We start from the raw sequence: 17,662 nt of genomic DNA, 5'->3' as shown, positions 1-17,662 counted from the left end.
GGAGGAATGGGGGGCAGAGTCACTAGTAGGGTGACTGGAGGGGAATCAGTGTCACTAGTGGGGTGACAGAAGGAGGGGAAGCAGGGGGGAACAGAGTCACTAGTGAGATGACAGGAGGAGGGGGGCAGAGTCACTAGTAGGGTGACTGGAGGGGAATCAGTGTCACTAGTGGGGTGACAGAAGGAGGGGAAGCAGGGGGGAACAGAGTCACTAGTGAGATGACAGGAGGAGGGGGGCAGGGACACTAGTGAGATGACAGGAGGAGGGTGGAACATTTTCACTAGTGGGGTGACAGAAGGCGGGAGAAGCAGAGTCACCAGTGGGGTGACAGAAGGAGGGGGGGAGCAGGGTCACTAGTGGGGTGACAGGAGGGGAAGCAGGGTCACTAGTGGGGTGACAGGAGAAGTGGGAGCAGGGTCATTAGTGGGGTGACAGAAGGCGGGAGAAGCAGAGTCACCAGTGGGGTGACAGGAGGAGGGGGGGGAGCAGGGTCACTAGTGGGGTGACAGGAGGAGGGGAAGCAGGGGGGAGCAGGGTCACTAGTGGGGTGACAGGAGGGGAAGCAGGGGGGAACAGAGTCACTAGTGAGATGACAGGAGGAGGGGGGCAGAGTCACTAGTAGGGTGACTGGAGGGGAATCAGTGTCACTAGTGGGGTGACAGAAGGAGGGGAAGCAGGGGGGAACAGAGTCACTAGTGAGATGACAGGAGGAGGGGGGCAGGGACACTAGTGAGATGACAGGAGGAGGGTGGAACATTTTCACTAGTGGGGTGACAGAAGGCGGGAGAAGCAGAGTCACCAGTGGGGTGACAGAAGGAGGGGGGGAGCAGGGTCACTAGTGGGGTGACAGGAGGGGAAGCAGGGTCACTAGTGGGGTGACAGGAGAAGTGGGAGCAGGGTCATTAGTGGGGTGACAGAAGGCGGGAGAAGCAGAGTCACCAGTGGGGTGACAGGAGGAGGGGGGGGAGCAGGGTCACTAGTGGGGTGACAGGAGGAGGGGAAGCAGGGGGGAGCAGGGTCACTAGTGGGGTGACAGGAGGGGAAGCAGGGGGGAGCAGGGTCACTAGTGGGGTGACAGGAGGAGGGGGGGGCAGGGGGGAGCAGGGTCACTAGTGAGATGACAGGAGGAGGGGGGGCAGGGACAATAGTGAGATGACAGGAGGAGGGTGGAACATTGTCACTAATGGGGTGACAGAAGGCGGGAGAAGCAGAGTCACCAGTGGGGTGACAGGAGGAAGGGGGGAACCAGGGTCACTAGTGGGGTGACAGGAGAAGGGGAAGCAGGGGGGAGCAGGGTCACTAGTGGGGTGACAGGAGGGGAAGCAGGGGGAGCAGGGTCACTAGTGGGGTGACAGGAGGGGAAGCAGGGGGGAGCAGGGTCACTAGTGGGGTGACAGGAGGGAGGGGGGGGAGCAGGGTCTCTACTCTCCCATCTTCTCATCAAAGAGGATAAAAAGATGCTTTTTATGGCACTTTACTGCAGTATTTGTTAATCATACCCAGATGTAGCAGAGCTGTGTTTGTAATTTGTGCAGGGTATACAAGATAGTAAGCGGGTTCCCTGCACAATCCAACCATATGTACTGTATCATACAGGAGACAGCCCTATGGCCTGATGACAGTGACAGTGTGTCCCACAGTGATTAACCTTTCCAGTGCTGGTAGCCCAGCAACAATTCCTTTATGTCAATGCAGAGAACAGAGCAGTAATTCATCATCATCCAGAATGCTGCTGCCTGCTTACATAAGGGCAGCCTGTACTCAGCACTTTCCTCTTTATCTGCAATCAATGGAAATGGAGGGTAAACAGTGAGCTGCAGATAGAGGTCAATGGCCTAATTACATCCACAAACCCTACTGGCCTGGGGGGTAGTGAGAACACAAATAGGGACTGGTGTGAGGGATTGCACCTTCATTTTGTATCCTGGGTTCCATTTTACTTTGTTGGTTTATTTTAGGTCAGAATTGAGAATTGCTGAGCCGCGTGTATTTGAGACAAACAAATGTAATTGCTTATTAGTTCTCAGAAGTATGTGTGCCTGATGTTCTGGGAGTATAACTGGTACTAGGTACTTTTCAAGGCTAAGATAAGTTTTTTGTAATCAAATATGCTTGACTTGCAAGCATCATAAAGAAGTTATTATTATTAATCATGTGATGCTTACATAAAATGACGATATCTGTGTTTGGCTTGAATTCTAGAAAAAGAGTATAAATATTTTGTATCCGCCCAATAATGATGAGAGAGAGAACATTCTGATACAACCTTGAGCCTGTGTCAACTTTTATCTGATTTGGACCCCAGCAGATCATAGAAGTAACAATTCTTGGCGCCATCAACTTGGGGCTCGATCAGTGGACTCTTCCCAACAACTCCGACCGATTAAGGAGAGGGACCAGGACGCACAGATGATCTAAAAACAGCGCTGTTAAGGTAAGAAGTAGGGATGAGCGAACCCGAACTGTACAGTTCGGGTTCGTACCGAATTTTAGGGTGTCTGTGACACGGACCCGAACCCGAACATTTTAGTAAAAGTCCGGGTTCGGGTTGGGTGTTCGTCGCTTTCTTGGCGCTTTTTGAAAGGCTGCAAAGCAGCCAATCAACAAGCGTCATACTACTTGCCCCAAGAGGCCGTCACAGCCATGCCTACTATTGGCATGGCTGTGATTGGCCAGTGCAGCATGTGACCCAGCCTCTATTTAAGCTGGAGTCACGTAGCGTCGCACGTCACTCTGCTCTGATCAGTGTAGGGAGTGGTTGCAGCTGCGACGTTAGGGCGAGATTAGGCAGTGATTAACTCCTCCAAAAGACTTCATTCAGTGATCGATCTGCAGCTGTGGATCATTGAACTGCTGCTATTGAATTGCTCACTGTTTTTAGGCTGTGGCTGCCCAGAGCGTTTTTCATTCACTTTTTTCTGGGGTGATCGGCGGCCATTTTGTGTCTTGTGGTGCGCCAGCACAAGCTGCCACCAAGTACATTTAACCATCAATAGTGTGGTTATTTTTTGGCTATATCCTACATCAGGGGCAAGCTGTCACACCAAGTGCATTTAACCATCAATAGTGTGGTTATTTTTTGGCTATATCCTACATCAGGTTCAAGCTGTCACACCAAGTGCATTTAACCATCAATAGTGTGGTCATTTTTTGGCCATATACTACATCAGGGGCAAGCTGAGCCTGTCACCAAGTGCATTTAACCCCCAATAGTGTGGTTGTTCTTTGGCTATATCCTACATCAGGGTCAAGCTGTCACCAAGTGCATTTAACCATCAATAGTGTGGTTGTTCTTTGGCTATATCCTACATCAGGGTCAAGCTGTCACCAAGTGCATTTAACCCTCAATAGTGTGGTTATTTTTTGGCTATATCCTACATCAGGGTCAAGCTGTCACCAAGTGAATTTAACCATCAATAGTGTGGTTGTTCTTTGGCTATATCCTACATCAGGGTCAAGCTGTCACCAAGTGCATTTAACCATCAATAGTGTGGTTGTTCTTTGGCTATATCCTACATCAGGTTGAAGCTGTCACCAAGTGCATCTAACTATCAATAGTGTGGTTATTTTTTGGCTTTATCCTACATCAGGGGCTTGGCTGTGCTTGCTATTTTATTGAGGGGTGAAATACAATTGCCAAAATAGCAGTACCCTAAATCTGGTGTTTCAGCTGTGGCCAGCCAATTGTAATACTGTCTGCTGTCTGGCAAAGGATATATTTTTGTTCAGGGTTGAAATACAATTCTCAACTCAGCAATTTTCTAAATTTGTGGTTTCTGTTGTATCAGGGCTACTTTAAATCTATTAATTAAAAGGGTATATAAGATTCAAGGTGCAGATAGGGTCATTCTCTATAACCTCACACACACGCTACTGTGCATTTCCAAGTCTAATTCTGTCTGTAAACGTATACCTTTCACCCAGCGCCTAAATACTAGGCCTCAAATTTACATTCATCTAAATCTGTGGTTATTGCTGTGGCTGGTCAAGTTATTTAGTGTCCGTCAAAGCACAGTTTTTGTTATGGGTTGAAATACAATTCCCAATTTAGCAATTTCCTAATTTAGTGGTTTCTGCTGTATCAGGCCTACTTTAAATCTATCCCTAAAAGGGTATATAAGATTCAAGGTGCAGATAGGGTCATTCTCAATAACTTCACACACACGCTACTGTGCAATTCCAAGTCTAATTCTGTGTGTAAATGTATACCTGTCACCCAGCGCCTAAAAAAAATAGGCCTCACATTTATATTCATCCAAATCTGTCATTATTGCTGTAGCTGGTCAAGTTATTTAGTGTCCGTCAAAGCACAGTTTTTGTTCTGGGTTGAAATACAATTCCCAATTTTGCAATTCTCTAAATTAGTGGTTTCTGCTGTATCAGGCCTACTTTAAATCTATCTCTAAAAGAGTATATAAGATTCAAGGTGCAGATAGGGTTATTCTCAATAACTTCACACACACGCTACTGTGCAATTCCAAGTCTAATTCTGTGTGTAAACGTATACCTGTCACCCAGCGCCTAAATACTAGGCCTGAGGCCTTAAATTTATATTCATAAAAATCTGTCTTTATTGCTGTGGCTGGTCAAGTTATTTAGTGTCCGTCAAAGCACAGTTTTTGTTCTGGGTTGAAATACAATTCCCAATTTTGCAATTCTCAAAATTAGTGGTTTCTGCTGTATCAGGCCTACTTTAAATCTATCCCTAAAAGGGTATATAAGATTCAAGGTGCAGATAGGGTCATTCTCAATAACTTCACACACACGCTACTGTGCAATTCCAAGTCTAATTCTATGTATTCTGCCACAGATGTACGTTAGAGATTATCCCCTGATTGATTGTGAGTGATAGCCCCTGTACAAGCAATGGTAGATAGCTGAACTCACTAATATCTCCAGATATAGACACCAGTTGCATGTGATGATCCAGTGAGGAGAATACAATGGTGAAGCTTTGATCATTTATTGATTTGTCTTGAAAACAAATGCAGGGAAATGAGGTTATGCTAGAGGATATTAGAGGTCAAAAAGAATAGCTCTCACCATCTTGAAGGTCTGCGACAAAGAGGAAGTATGAAGGACCTTACAGAGGATGTGATGTCACAAAAGAGGGAGGAGAGCAATGCAATGGAAATTTACATAACACACTATAAATGGTATTATAAGAATAACCACAGGGTGGCAGCGTTACACAACATGGTAAATGATAATATAATGCAAACACAAATTGTAGAATACAAGAATAAAGGCTGGAACAGCACACTCCCCGTCTGAAATCCTTGGATTTCACTATATATGCAACTACAGAAATGTCCATGAAATGTTGGAACCTGAAAGACAAAAAACAAACAAAAAGAACATACTGGAAATGGTGAACTGGAACAGTCCAACGCCTTGAGTCTTCCGGTTGCTAGGAATAAAGTTCCTCAAGTAAAGAATCATTCCTCCACGGGTAAGAGGAGAACAATCTCAGATGCAGGCCTGATAAAGGATTTGGGATGGCCTTGCTTTGCAATGGTCACTTCCACCTTGCGAACTTTGCCATCTTCACTGATGAAGACCTTTGAGATGAGTCCCATGGGCCAGGAGTTTCTTTCCACCTTTTGGTCTTTCATGAGTACGAGATCTCTTATCTGTAAGTTTGGCTTGACCTGTTGCCACTTTCTACGTGCTTGCAGAAGCGTTAAATACTCCTTTTTCCACCTGCTCCAGAAATAGTCGGCCAGATGTTGAACGTGCTTCCACTGTTTCAGATATATGTTACTAGAAGAAGACTCTTCAGGTGGATTAGGAACAGATCCAAACTTCTGAGTTAGAAGAGTTGCTGGAGTAAGAATGGCAGGGGATTCTGGATCCATAGATACAGGTACAAGAGGTCTTGAGTTGACAATAGCAGATACCTCAGCCAGGAAAGTAGTCAAAGTCTCATGGGTGAGCCTTGAGAAGTTTGAGTTCATAAGCATACAGTCCAATATTTTGCGGGTGATGCCTATCATTCTTTCCCATGAACCGCCCATATGAGAGGCATGTGGGGGGTGTGGGGGTTTGCTCTGGTAGGCAGATGGTAGCGGTGGCAGTATAGAGGCTCAGGAGACAGGCTTTGTGTCCAAACCGTGCTCTTTTATTCACTCCAGTGCATCACATCAAAACTGTGCAATTCAACACAACAGCAATGTCCATAAACCCCACCTCCCACAAAGGATCCCCAAACGCTGCAGGCGTCTTGGTGCCTGTTCACACAGTCTCTCACATCCGTGGTCAGTACTACACCTTGTCATGGGGTGGGTTTGTCCAAGTTCATGCAAGTTAGACAGGCCACGTGTCGGCCTGGACAAGGGATTGGCTCCGGCCACAGGATCCCTTCTTTTGGTCCTTCGCTGAGCCTGCAGCAATTGGGCAGTCCTTGGTAGACAAGCGGACTACAGCGCTCAGCCCGACCGAGCGATCAGCCTCCCATCCAGCTTCCTGCAGTGAGACAGGAGACCACACTTCATCAGCAGCCCCACAGTCAGTGAGCATCAAACCTATATTCACAGCCCTGGGTGTAGCAGGCAGACCACACCCAGCAAGCATAGTGAAGGATTAACTCCTTCCCTACCCAACTAAGGCCAGAGATAACCAACCTGCCAGGATCAGTGTAGACTGACACCAACAACTGAAACCCGTCCACCCGTGGTGGTCCGTGGGGAACAGACACCCACCCTGCTCTTACTCCACCAGGGCCACGACCCCCGGTGGTACGTATCTTCCATCCACTACCACTCCAGACATTCTCTTACATATCCCCCCCCTTTGTTCACCCCTGAAGGCTTGACGACCCTGTTCAATCCTATCAGGGTGAACACACATATAGCAGTGTACCCGGGACAGGGCATCAGCGTTCCCTTGCAGACGACCTGCCCTGTGCTCAACCCTGAATTTAAAATTCTGGAGGGATAAGAACCATCTGGTGACCCGAGCGCTCCCCTCCTTGGCCTGGCTCATCCACCGGAGAGGGGAGTGGTCAGTCACCAGACGGAACCTTCTCCCCAACAGGTAATACCTGAGAGATTCAAGTGCCCACTTGATGGCGAGGCATTCTCTTTCTACCACGCTGTTCCGGGTTTCCGCTGGGGTGAGCTTGCGGCTCAGGAAACCAACGGGGTGTTCTTCACCATTGATTTCCTGGGAGAGTACCGCCCCGAGGCCTACTCCAGAGGCGTCCGTCTGGACTATAAACTCCCGTCCGAAGTCGGGCGTCACCAGAACTGGGGACCCACATAGGGCCGACTTCAAACGGGAGAACGCCTCTTCCGCCTGCTCATCCCAGCGAACCATTACCGACTTCCTACCTTTCAGGAGTCCTGTCAACGGGGCAGCTATAGTGGCGAAATGTGGGATGAACCGCATATAATACCCTACCATCCCTAAAAATGACCGCAGTTGCCTGGTCGTAAGGGGTGTAGGCCAATTTCGGATCGCCTCGATCTTATTTATTTGGGGCTTAACGACTCCGCGTCCAATGACATAACCCAAATACCACGCTTCCTCCAGGCCCACTGAGCACTTTTTTGGGTTGGCGGTCAATCCTGCCTTCCTGAGCGAGTCTATCACTGCTTGAACCTTCGACAAGTGACTTTCCCAGTCCTGGCTAAATATGATTATATCATCTAAATATGCTGAGGCATACTGGAGATGTGGTCTGAGGACAATATCCATCAGCCGTTGAAACGTGGCTGGAGCACCGTGCAACCCGAAGGGCAACACTCTATAATGGAACAGCCCCTCCGGCGTGACAAAGGCGGTCTTCTCTTTTGCCGTCTCTGTTAAAGGTACCTGCCAGTACCCTTTTGTGAGATCTATCACCGAGAAATACCTGGCTTTCCCCATTCGCTCTATTAACTCATCTACTCGCGGCATGGGATAGGCATCAAACTTTGAAATCTCGTTTAGTTTCCGGAAATCATTACAAAAACGTAATGATCCGTCGGGCTTTGGGATAAGAACGATCGGGCTAGCCCACTCGCTTCTAGACTCCTCAATGACCCCTAACTTCAGCATAAACTTTACTTCCTCTGAAATGGCTTGTCGCCGAGCCTCCGGTACCCGGTAAGGTCGTAAACGGACCTTTTCCTGGGGCTCGGTGACAATGTCATGTTGGACGAGATTGGTACGTCCCGGAAGGTCAGAGAACACGTCTTTATTCCTGCTAATGAACGCCTTCACTTCTTGAGTCTGCTTAGTCGACAAACCGCTACCTATCTTTACTGCAGGGGTGTCCTCTGGTACCACTGTAGGGCCGGGGACGTTCTCTGCAGCCAAGACAAAGCGCGGGTCATCCCCAAGGAGACTTTCTCTATCTTTCCAGGCTTTAAGTAAATTAACGTGGTACACCTGCTCAGGCTTCCGCCTTCCTGGCTGGTATACCCTGTAATTCACGGGGCCTAACTTCTCTCTTATCTCATATGGTCCTTGCCACCTGGCCAGGAATTTGCTGTCTACGGTGGGCACTAGTACTAACACTCGGTCGCCCGGGTTAAACGTCCTTACCTGGGCGGCCCGGTTGTACACGCGGCTCTGGGCCAGCTGTGCCGCTTCCATATGTTCACGGACTATGGGCAGAACTGTTCCTATCCGGTCCTGCATCTTCTCAATGTGCTCGACTATGCTTTTGTGAGGGGTAGGCTGTTGCTCCCATGCCTCTTTAGCGATATCCAACAGGCCTCGGGGATGCCTACCATATAACAGCTCAAACGGTGAGAACCCCGTGGACGCCTGGGGCACTTCTCGCACCGCAAATAACACATAGGGCAGCAAGAGGTCCCAGTCCTTTCCATCTTTTGCCACCGCTCTCTTGAGCATGGACTTTAGGGTCTTATTAAAGCGTTCCACCAGCCCGTCAGTTTGGGGGTGATAGACGGAAGTACGCAAGTGCTTAATATTTAATATTTTGCAGAGCTCCCTCATCACTTTGGACATGAAAGGGGTCCCTTGGTCCGTCAATATCTCCTTTGGGATCCCCACCCGGGAGAACATCCCCATCAGCTCCTTGGCTATCAGCTTGGCTGACGTGTGGCGCAGGGGTATCGCCTCAGGGTAGCGAGTAGTGTAGTCTACTATAACCAGGATATGTTGGTGGCCTCTGGCTGACTTGTTAATGGGGCCTACCAGGTCCATTGCGACCCTTTCCAAAGGTACTTCAATAATGGGCATGGGCACCAGGGGACTACGATAATGAGGCTGGGGGCTGGTATTCTGACACTCTGGACAGGACTGGCAAAACCTCCTGACTTCCTCATATATCCCCGGCCAATAGAAACGCTGCAGTATACGTTCCTGAGTTTTCTGGACCCCCAGATGTCCTCCTAACACATGAGTATGCGCTAGGTCTAATACCATGCGGCGGTATGGCTGGGGTACCACCAACTGTTCTATTACCTCTTGCCGGACTTTTTCGACCCGGTACAGTAGGTCCTGGTTACAGGCCAGGTGGGGAAATTCCGAGTCGGCTCCCGGGTGCTGAGCCACTCCATTGATGACAGTCACCCCTTCTCTGGCCCGTGACAATGTAGGATCCTGGAGCTGGGCGGTCCCGAATGTGTCTCGGGATACTTCTAGTTCTGGAACAGATGGGGCTGTCACCGGCTCACCAGCCAAACCTTCTAGGTACAAGCTATCGGTTTGACACTCTTCCTCCTTATTGGTGACCCCTACAGCTGGTAGCCCCTCTTCAGGATCAACGGGCACCGGCTCTGCACCCCGTCCCTCCCAGAGAGACCAAAACAGGGGACAATCCCTACCTAGGATTGCAGCGTAAGGGATTTGTCGCCCCACCCCAACCACCTGCTGTATCTCCCTTCCGAGGGTAGACAAGGTCACACAGGTTGTAGGATATTCTCGCTGGTCCCCATGAATGCACACAATCCTGATGGTTTGCTTGCCTGGGCCGCGACTGGCCACCAGGGACTCGTGCACGAGGGTTACTAAGCTCCCCGAGTCTAGCAATGCCTTAACTGGGTGTCCATTAATAGAGATGGCACACAACGGAGGTGTATCAGTGGATAGCAGTGAAGCAGCAACATACACCGGCTGGCCGAAAAAGGAGGACCGGCGTGCGAACCCGCAGTCCATGGGCTCTGCCGCCCTCGGGCAGTTGGCAGCAATGTGTCCCAGGCCCTGACAGTGCCAACATCTAATCCCCGGGGCCTCTCGTCTCCCCAGGTTTGGCCTCCCAGGAGTGGAAATCACCTCCCCCCCCTTAAGCGGTTGAGCCCCCTTCTCAGGTCCCCTTTGTGGCAGGGAGAGTGAACGCGGCTTTTGCAGGAAGGCAGACTCTCGGACCAAGTCCTGGGTTGCCATGTATCTCTCGACTAGGCCAACAACTTGATCCAGGGTGCCTGGATCACCTTGTCCCACCCAGCGCTGTATTGCTCTTGGGAGGGTACGCACCAAACGATCCACCACCACACGTTCCACCATCTGCGAGGGGCTCAATGTCTCAGGCTGCAGCCATTTTTTTACGAGGTGTAACAGGTCATAGGCCTGGGACCGAGCAGGCCGGGACTCTGAGAAAGCCCACTGGTAGACTCGATGTGCACGCACATAGGTATTAACCCCAAGACGAGCCAACACCTCCCCCTTCAGCCTCTCACAGCTCTTGGCTTCCTCCTGACTGAGGTCGAAGTAGGCCTTTTGTGCGTCACCCACTAAAAATGGCGCAACTACTTCGGCCCACTGTTCTGCCGGTAACTAGGGATGAGCGAACTCGAACTGTATAGTTCGGGTTCGTACCGAATTTTGGGGTGTCCGTGACACGGACCCGAACCCGGACATTTTCGTAAAAGTCCGGGTTCGGGTTCGGTGTTCGTCGCTTTCTTGGCGCTTTTGTGACGCTTTCTTGGCGCTTTTTGAAAGGCTGCAAAGCAGCCAATCAACAAGCGTCATACTACTTGCCCCAAGAGGCCGTCACAGCCATGCCTACTATTGGCATGGCTGTGATTGGCCAGAGCACCATGTGACCCAGCCTCTATTTAAGCTGGAGTCACATAGCGCCGCCCGTCACTCTGCTCTGATTAGCGTAGGGAGAGGTTGCGGATGCGACAGTAGGGCGAGATTAGGCAGATTAACTCCTCCAAAGGACTTCACTTGATTAATCGATCGATCTGCAGCTGTGCATCATTGAGCTGCTGAAATTCAAATGCTCACTCACTGTTTTTAGGCTGCCCAGACCGTTTGTCAGTCACTTTTTTCTGGGGTGATCGGCGGCCATTTTGTGTCTTGTGCGGTGCTGCGACCAAGTGCATCCAAGCTGCGACCAAGTGCATTTAACCCTCAATGGTGTGGTTGTTTTTTGGCTAAAGCCTACATCAGGGTGAAGCTGTCACACCAAGTGCATTTAACCAGCAATAGTCTGTTCATTTTTTTGGCCATATACTAAATCAGGGGCAAGCTGCGCCTGTCACCAAGTGCATTTAACCCTCAATGGTGTGGTTGTTTTTTGGCTAAAGCCTACATCAGGGTGAAGCTGTCACACCAAGTGCATTTAACCAGCAATAGTCTGTTCATTTTTTGGCCATATACTACATCAGGGGCAAGCTGCGCCCGTCACCAAGTGCATTTAACCCTCAGTAGTGTGGTGCGTCAAGCTGTGACACCAAGTGCATTTAACCAGCAATAGTCTGTTCATTTTTTGGCCATATACTAAATCAGGGGCAAGCTGCGCCCGTCACCAAGTGCATTTAACCAGCAATAGTGTGGTTATTTTTTGGCCATATCCCAGTCTAATTCTGTCACTAAATCCATACCGGTCACCCAGCGCCTAAATACTAGGCCTCAAATTTATATCCCGCTAAATCTCTCGTTACCGCTGTCCTGTTGTGGCTGGGAAAGTTATTTAGTGTCCGTCAAAGCACATTTTTTGTTCTGGGTTGAAGTACAATTCCCAATTTAGCAATTTCATAATTTAGTGGTTCCTGCTATATCAGAGCTATTTGAAATCTATCCCTAAAAGGGTATATAATATTCAAGGTGCACATTGGGTCATTCAGAATAACTTCACACACACCCGCTACTGTGTATTCCCAAGTCTAATTCTGTCACTAAACCCATACCTGTCACCCAGCGCCTAAATACTAGGCCTCAAATTTATATCCTGCTAAATCTCTCGTTACCGCTGTCCTGTTGTGGCTGGGAAAGTTATTTAGTGTCCGTCAAAGCACATTTTTTGTTCTGGGTTGAAATACAATTCCCAATTTAGCAATTTCATAATTTAGTGGTTCCTGCTATATCAGAGCTATTTGAAATCTATCCCTAAAAGGGTATATAATATTCAAGGTGCACATTGGGTCATTCAGAATAACTTCACACACACCCGCTACTGTGTATTTCCAAGTCTAATTCTGTCACTAAACCCATACCTGTCACCCAGCGCCTAAATACTAGGCCTCAAATTTATATCCTGCTAAATCTCTCGTTAACGCTGTCCTGTTGTGGCTGGGAAAGTTATTTAGTGTCCGTCAAAGCACATTTTTTGTTCTGGGTTTAAATACAATTCCCAATTTAACAATTTCATAATTTAGTGGTTTCTGCTATATCAGAGCTATTTGAAATCTATCCCTAAAAGGGTATATAATATTCAAGGTGCACATTGGGTCATTCAGAATAACTTCACACACACCCGCTACTGTGTATTTCCAAGTCTAATTCTGTCACTAAACCCATACCTGTCACCCAGCGCCTAAATACTAGGCCTCAAATTTATATCCTGCTAAATCTCTCGTTAACGCTGTCCTGTTGTGGCTGGGAAAGTTATTTAGTGTCCGTCAAAGCACATTTTTTGTTCTGGGTTGAAATACAATTCCCAATTTAGCAATTTCATAATTTAGTGGTTTCTGCTATATCAGAGCTATTTGAAATCTATCCCTAAAAGGGTATATAATATTCAAGGTGCACATTGGGTCATTCAGAATAACTTCACACACACCCGCTACTGTGTATTTCCAAGTCTAATTCTGTCACTAAACCCATACCTGTCACCCAGCGCCTAAATACTAGGCCTCAAATTTATATCCTGCTAAATCTCTCGTTAACGCTGTCCTGTTGTGGCTGGGAAAGTTATTTAGTGTCCGTCAAAGCACATTTTTTGTTCTGGGTTGAAATACAATTCCCAATTTAGCAATTTCATAATTTAGTGGTTTCTGCTATATCAGAGCTATTTGAAATCTATCCCTAAAAGGGTATATAATATTCAAGGTGCACATTGGGTCATTCAGAATAACTTCACACACACCCGCTACTGTGTATTTCCAAGTCTAATTCTGTCACTAAACCCATACCTGTCACCCAGCGCCTAAATACTAGGCCTCAAATTTATATCCTGCTAAATCTCTCGTTAACGCTGTCCTGTTGTGGCTGGGAAAGTTATTTAGTGTCCGTCAAAGCACATTTTTTGTTCTGGGTTGAAATACAATTCCCAATTTAGCAATTTCATAATTTAGTGGTTTCTGCTATATCAGAGCTATTTGAAATCTATCCCTAAAAGGGTATATAATATTCAAGGTGCACATTGGGTCATTCAGAATAACTTCACACACACCCGCTACTGTGTATTTCTAAGTCTAATTCTGTCACTAAACCCATACCTGTCACCCAGCGCCTAAATACTAGGCCTCAAATTTATATCCTGCTAAATCTCTCGTTAACGCTGTCCTGTTGTGGCTGGGAAAGTTATTTAGTGTCCGTCAAAGCACATTTTTTGTTCTGGGTTTAAATACAATTCCCAATTTAACAATTTCATAATTTAGTGGTTTCTGCTATATCAGAGCTATTTGAAATCTATCCCTAAAAGGGTATATAATATTCAAGGTGCACATTGGGTCATTCAGAATAACTTCACACACACACGCTTCTGTGCATTTCCAAGTCTAATTCTGTCACTAAATCCATACCGGTCACCCAGCGCCTAAATACTAGGCCTCAAATTTATATCCCGCTGAATTTGAATACAATACATTGGGCCAAATAATATATTTGTTGTTGTGGTGAACCATAACAATGAGAAAAACATCTAGTAAGGGACGCGGACGTGGACATGGTCGTGGTGGTGTTAGTGGACCCTCTGGTGCTGGGAGAGGACGTGGCCGTTCTGCCACATCCACACGTCCTAGTGTACCAACTACCTCAGGTCCCAGTAGCCGCCAGAATTTACAGCGATATATGGTGGGGCCCAATGCCGTTCTAAGGATGGTAAGGCCTGAGCAGGTACAGGCATTAGTCAATTGGGTGGCCGACAGTGGATCCAGCACGTTCACATTATCTCCCACCCAGTCTTCTGCAGAAAGCGCACAGATGGCGCCTGAAAACCAACCCCATCAGTCTGTCACATCACCCCCATGCATACCAGGGAAACTGTCTCAGCCTCAAGTTATGCAGCAGTCTCTTATGCTGTTTGAAGACTCCGCTGGCAGGGTTTCCCAAGGGCATCCACCTAGCCCTTCCCCAGCGGTGAAAGACATAGAATGCACTGACGCACAACCACTTATGTTTCCTGATGATGAGGACATGGGAATACCACCTCAGCATGTCTCTGATGATGACGAAACACAGGTGCCAACTGCTGCGTCTTTCTGCAGTGTGCAGACTGAACAGGAGGTCAGGGATCAAGACTGGGTGGAAGACGATGCAGGGGACGATGAGGTCCTAGACCCCACATGGAATGAAGGTCGTGCCACTGACTTTCACAGTTCGGAGGAAGAGGCAGTGGTGAGACCGAGCCAACAGCGTAGCAAAAGAGGGAGCAGTGGGCAAAAGCAGAACACCCGCCGCCAAGAGACTCCGCCTGCTACTGACCGCCGCCATCTGGGACCGAGCACCCCAAAGGCAGCTTCAAGGAGTTCCCTGGCATGGCACTTCTTCAAACAATGTGCTGACGACAAGACCCGAGTGGTTTGCACGCTGTGCCATCAGAGCCTGAAGCGAGGCATTAACGTTCTGAACCTGAGCACAACCTGCATGACCAGGCACCTGCATGCAAAGCATGAACTGCAGTGGAGTAAACACCTTAAAACCAAGGAAGTCACTCAGGCTCCCCCTGCTACCTCTTCTGCTGCTGCCGCCTCGGCCTATTCTGCTGCTGCCGCCTCGGCCTCTTCCTCCGCCTCTGGAGGAACGTTGGCACCTGCCGCCCAGCAAACAGGGGATGTACCACCAACACCACCACCACCACCTCCGTCACCAAGCGTCTCAACCATGTCACACGCCAGCGTTCAGCTCTCCATCTCACAAACATTTGATAGAAAGCGTAAATTCCCACCTAGCCACCCTCGTTCCCTGGCCCTGAATGCCAGCATTTCTAAACTACTGGCCTATGAAATGCTGTCATTTAGGCTGGTGGACACAGACAGCTTCAAACAGCTCATGTCGCTTGCTGTCCCACAGTATGTTGTTCCCAGCCGGCACTACTTCTCCAAGAGAGCCGTGCCTTCCCTGCACAACCAAGTATCCGATAAAATCAAGTGTGCACTGCGCAACGCCATCTGTAGCAAGGTCCACCTAACCACAGATACGTGGACCAGTAAGCACGGCCAGGGACGCTATATCTCCCTAACTGCACACTGGGTAAATGTAGTGGCAGCTGGGCCCCAGGCGGAGAGCTGTTTGGCGCACGTCCTTCCGCCGCCAAGGATCGCAGGGCAACATTCTTTGCCTCCTGTTGCCACCTCCTCCTTCTCGGCTTCCTCCTCCTCTTCTTCCACCTGCTCATCCAGTCAGCCACACACCTTCACCACTAACTTCAGCACAGCCCGGGGTAAACGTCAGCAGGCCATTCTGAAACTCATATGTTTGGGGGACAGGCCCCACACCGCACAGGAGTTGTGGCGGGGTATTGAACAACAGACCGACGAGTGGTTGCTGCCGGTGAGCCTCAAGCCCGGCCTGGTGGTGTGTGATAATGGGCGAAATCTCGTTGCAGCTCTGGGACTAGCCAATTTGACGCACATCCCTTGCTTGGCGCATGTGCTGAATTTGGTGGTGCAGAAGTTCATTCACAACTACCCCGACATGTCAGAGCTGCTGCATAAAGTGCGGGCCGTCTGTTCGCGCTTCCGGCGTTCACATCCTGCTGCTGCTCGCATGTCTGCGCTACAGCGTAACTTCGGCCTTCCCGCTCACCGCCTCATATGCGACGTGCCCACCAGGTGGAACTCCACCTTGCACATGCTGGACAGACTGTGCGAGCAGCAGCAGGCCATAGTGGAGTTTCAGCTGCAGCACGCACGGGTCAGTCGCACTACAGAACAGCACCACTTCACCACCAATGACTGGGCCTCCATGCGAGACCTGTGTGCCCTGTTGCGCTGTTTCGAGTACTCCACCAACATGGCCAGTGGCGATGACGCCGTTATCAGCGTTACAATACCACTTCTATGTCTCCTTGAGAAAACACTTAGGGCGATGATGCAAGAGGAGGTGGCCCAGGAGGAGGAGGAGGAGGAGGAAGAGGGGTCATTTTTAGCACTTTCAGGCCAGTCTCTTCGAAGTGACTCAGAGGGAGGTTTTTGGCAACAGCAGAGGCCAGGTACAAATGTGGCCAGCCAGGGCCCACTACTGGAGGACGAGGAGGACGAGGATGAGGTGGAGGAGGAGGAGGATGAGGATGAAGCATGGTCACAGCGGGGTGGCACCCAACGCAGCTCGGGTCCATCACTGGTGCGTGGCTGGGGGGAAAGGCAGGACGATGACGATACGCCTCCCACAGAGGACAGCTTGTCCTTACCCCTGGGCAGCCTGGCACACATGAGCGACTACATGCTGCAGTGCCTGCGCAACGACAGCAGAGTTGCCCACATTTTAACCTGTGCGGACTACTGGGTTGCCACCCTGCTGGATCCACGCTACAAAGACAATGTGCCCACCTTACTTCCTGCACTGGAGCGTGATAGGAAGATGCGCGAGTACAAGCGCACGTTGGTAGACGCGCTACTGAGAGCATTCCCAAATGTCACAGGGGAACAAGTGGAAGCCCAAGGCCAAGGCAGAGGAGGAGCAAGAGGTCGCCAAGGCAGCTGTGTCACGGCCAGCTCCTCTGAGGGCAGGGTTAGCATGGCAGAGATGTGGAAAACTTTTGTCAACACGCCACAGCTAACTGCACCACCACCTGATACGCAACGTGTTAGCAGGAGGCAACATTTCACTAACATGGTGGAACAGTACGTGTGCACACCCCTCCACGTACTGACTGATGGTTCGGCCCCATTCAACTTCTGGGTCTCTAAATTGTCCACGTGGCCAGAGCTAGCCTTTTATGCCTTGGAGGTGCTGGCCTGCCCGGCAGCCAGCGTTTTGTCTGAACGTGTATTCAGCACGGCAGGGGGCGTCATTACAGACAAACGCAGCCGCCTGTCTACAGCCAATGTGGACAAGCTGACGTTCATAAAAATGAACCAGGCATGGATCCCACAGGACCTGTCCGTCCCTTGTCCAGATTAGACATTAACTACCTCCCCATAACCATATATTATTGGACTCCAGGGCACTTCCTCATTCAATCCTATTTTTATTTTCATTTTACCATTATATTGCGAGGCTACCCAAAGTTGAATGAACCTCTCCTCTGCCTGTGTGCTAGGCCTAAATATATGCCAATGGACTGTTGCAGTGGTGGCTGACATGAAGCCTGATTCTC

The 17,662-nt window shown here is 49.3% G+C and overlaps 1 protein-coding gene across 1 annotated transcript in view; it reads left to right on the top strand.

The window, feature by feature from the left end:
- LOC122945830 (putative methyltransferase DDB_G0268948) overlaps positions 1-17,662 on the top strand; it is a 219,575-nt gene that overhangs the window by 35,664 nt on the left and 166,249 nt on the right. Inside the window, exon 4 of the mRNA XM_044305057.1 lies at positions 2,306-2,434. The gene's annotated coding sequence lies outside the window, so the exon portion shown is untranslated. The remainder of the gene's footprint in view (positions 1-2,305; positions 2,435-17,662) is intronic.

The sequence above is a fragment of the Bufo gargarizans genome, chromosome 8 (assembly GCF_014858855.1).
Source record: "Bufo gargarizans isolate SCDJY-AF-19 chromosome 8, ASM1485885v1, whole genome shotgun sequence".
Lineage (NCBI taxonomy): Eukaryota > Metazoa > Chordata > Amphibia > Anura > Bufonidae > Bufo > Bufo gargarizans.
Note: the sequence above shows the minus strand (reverse complement) of the source record. Positions and strands in the feature narration are given on the sequence as shown.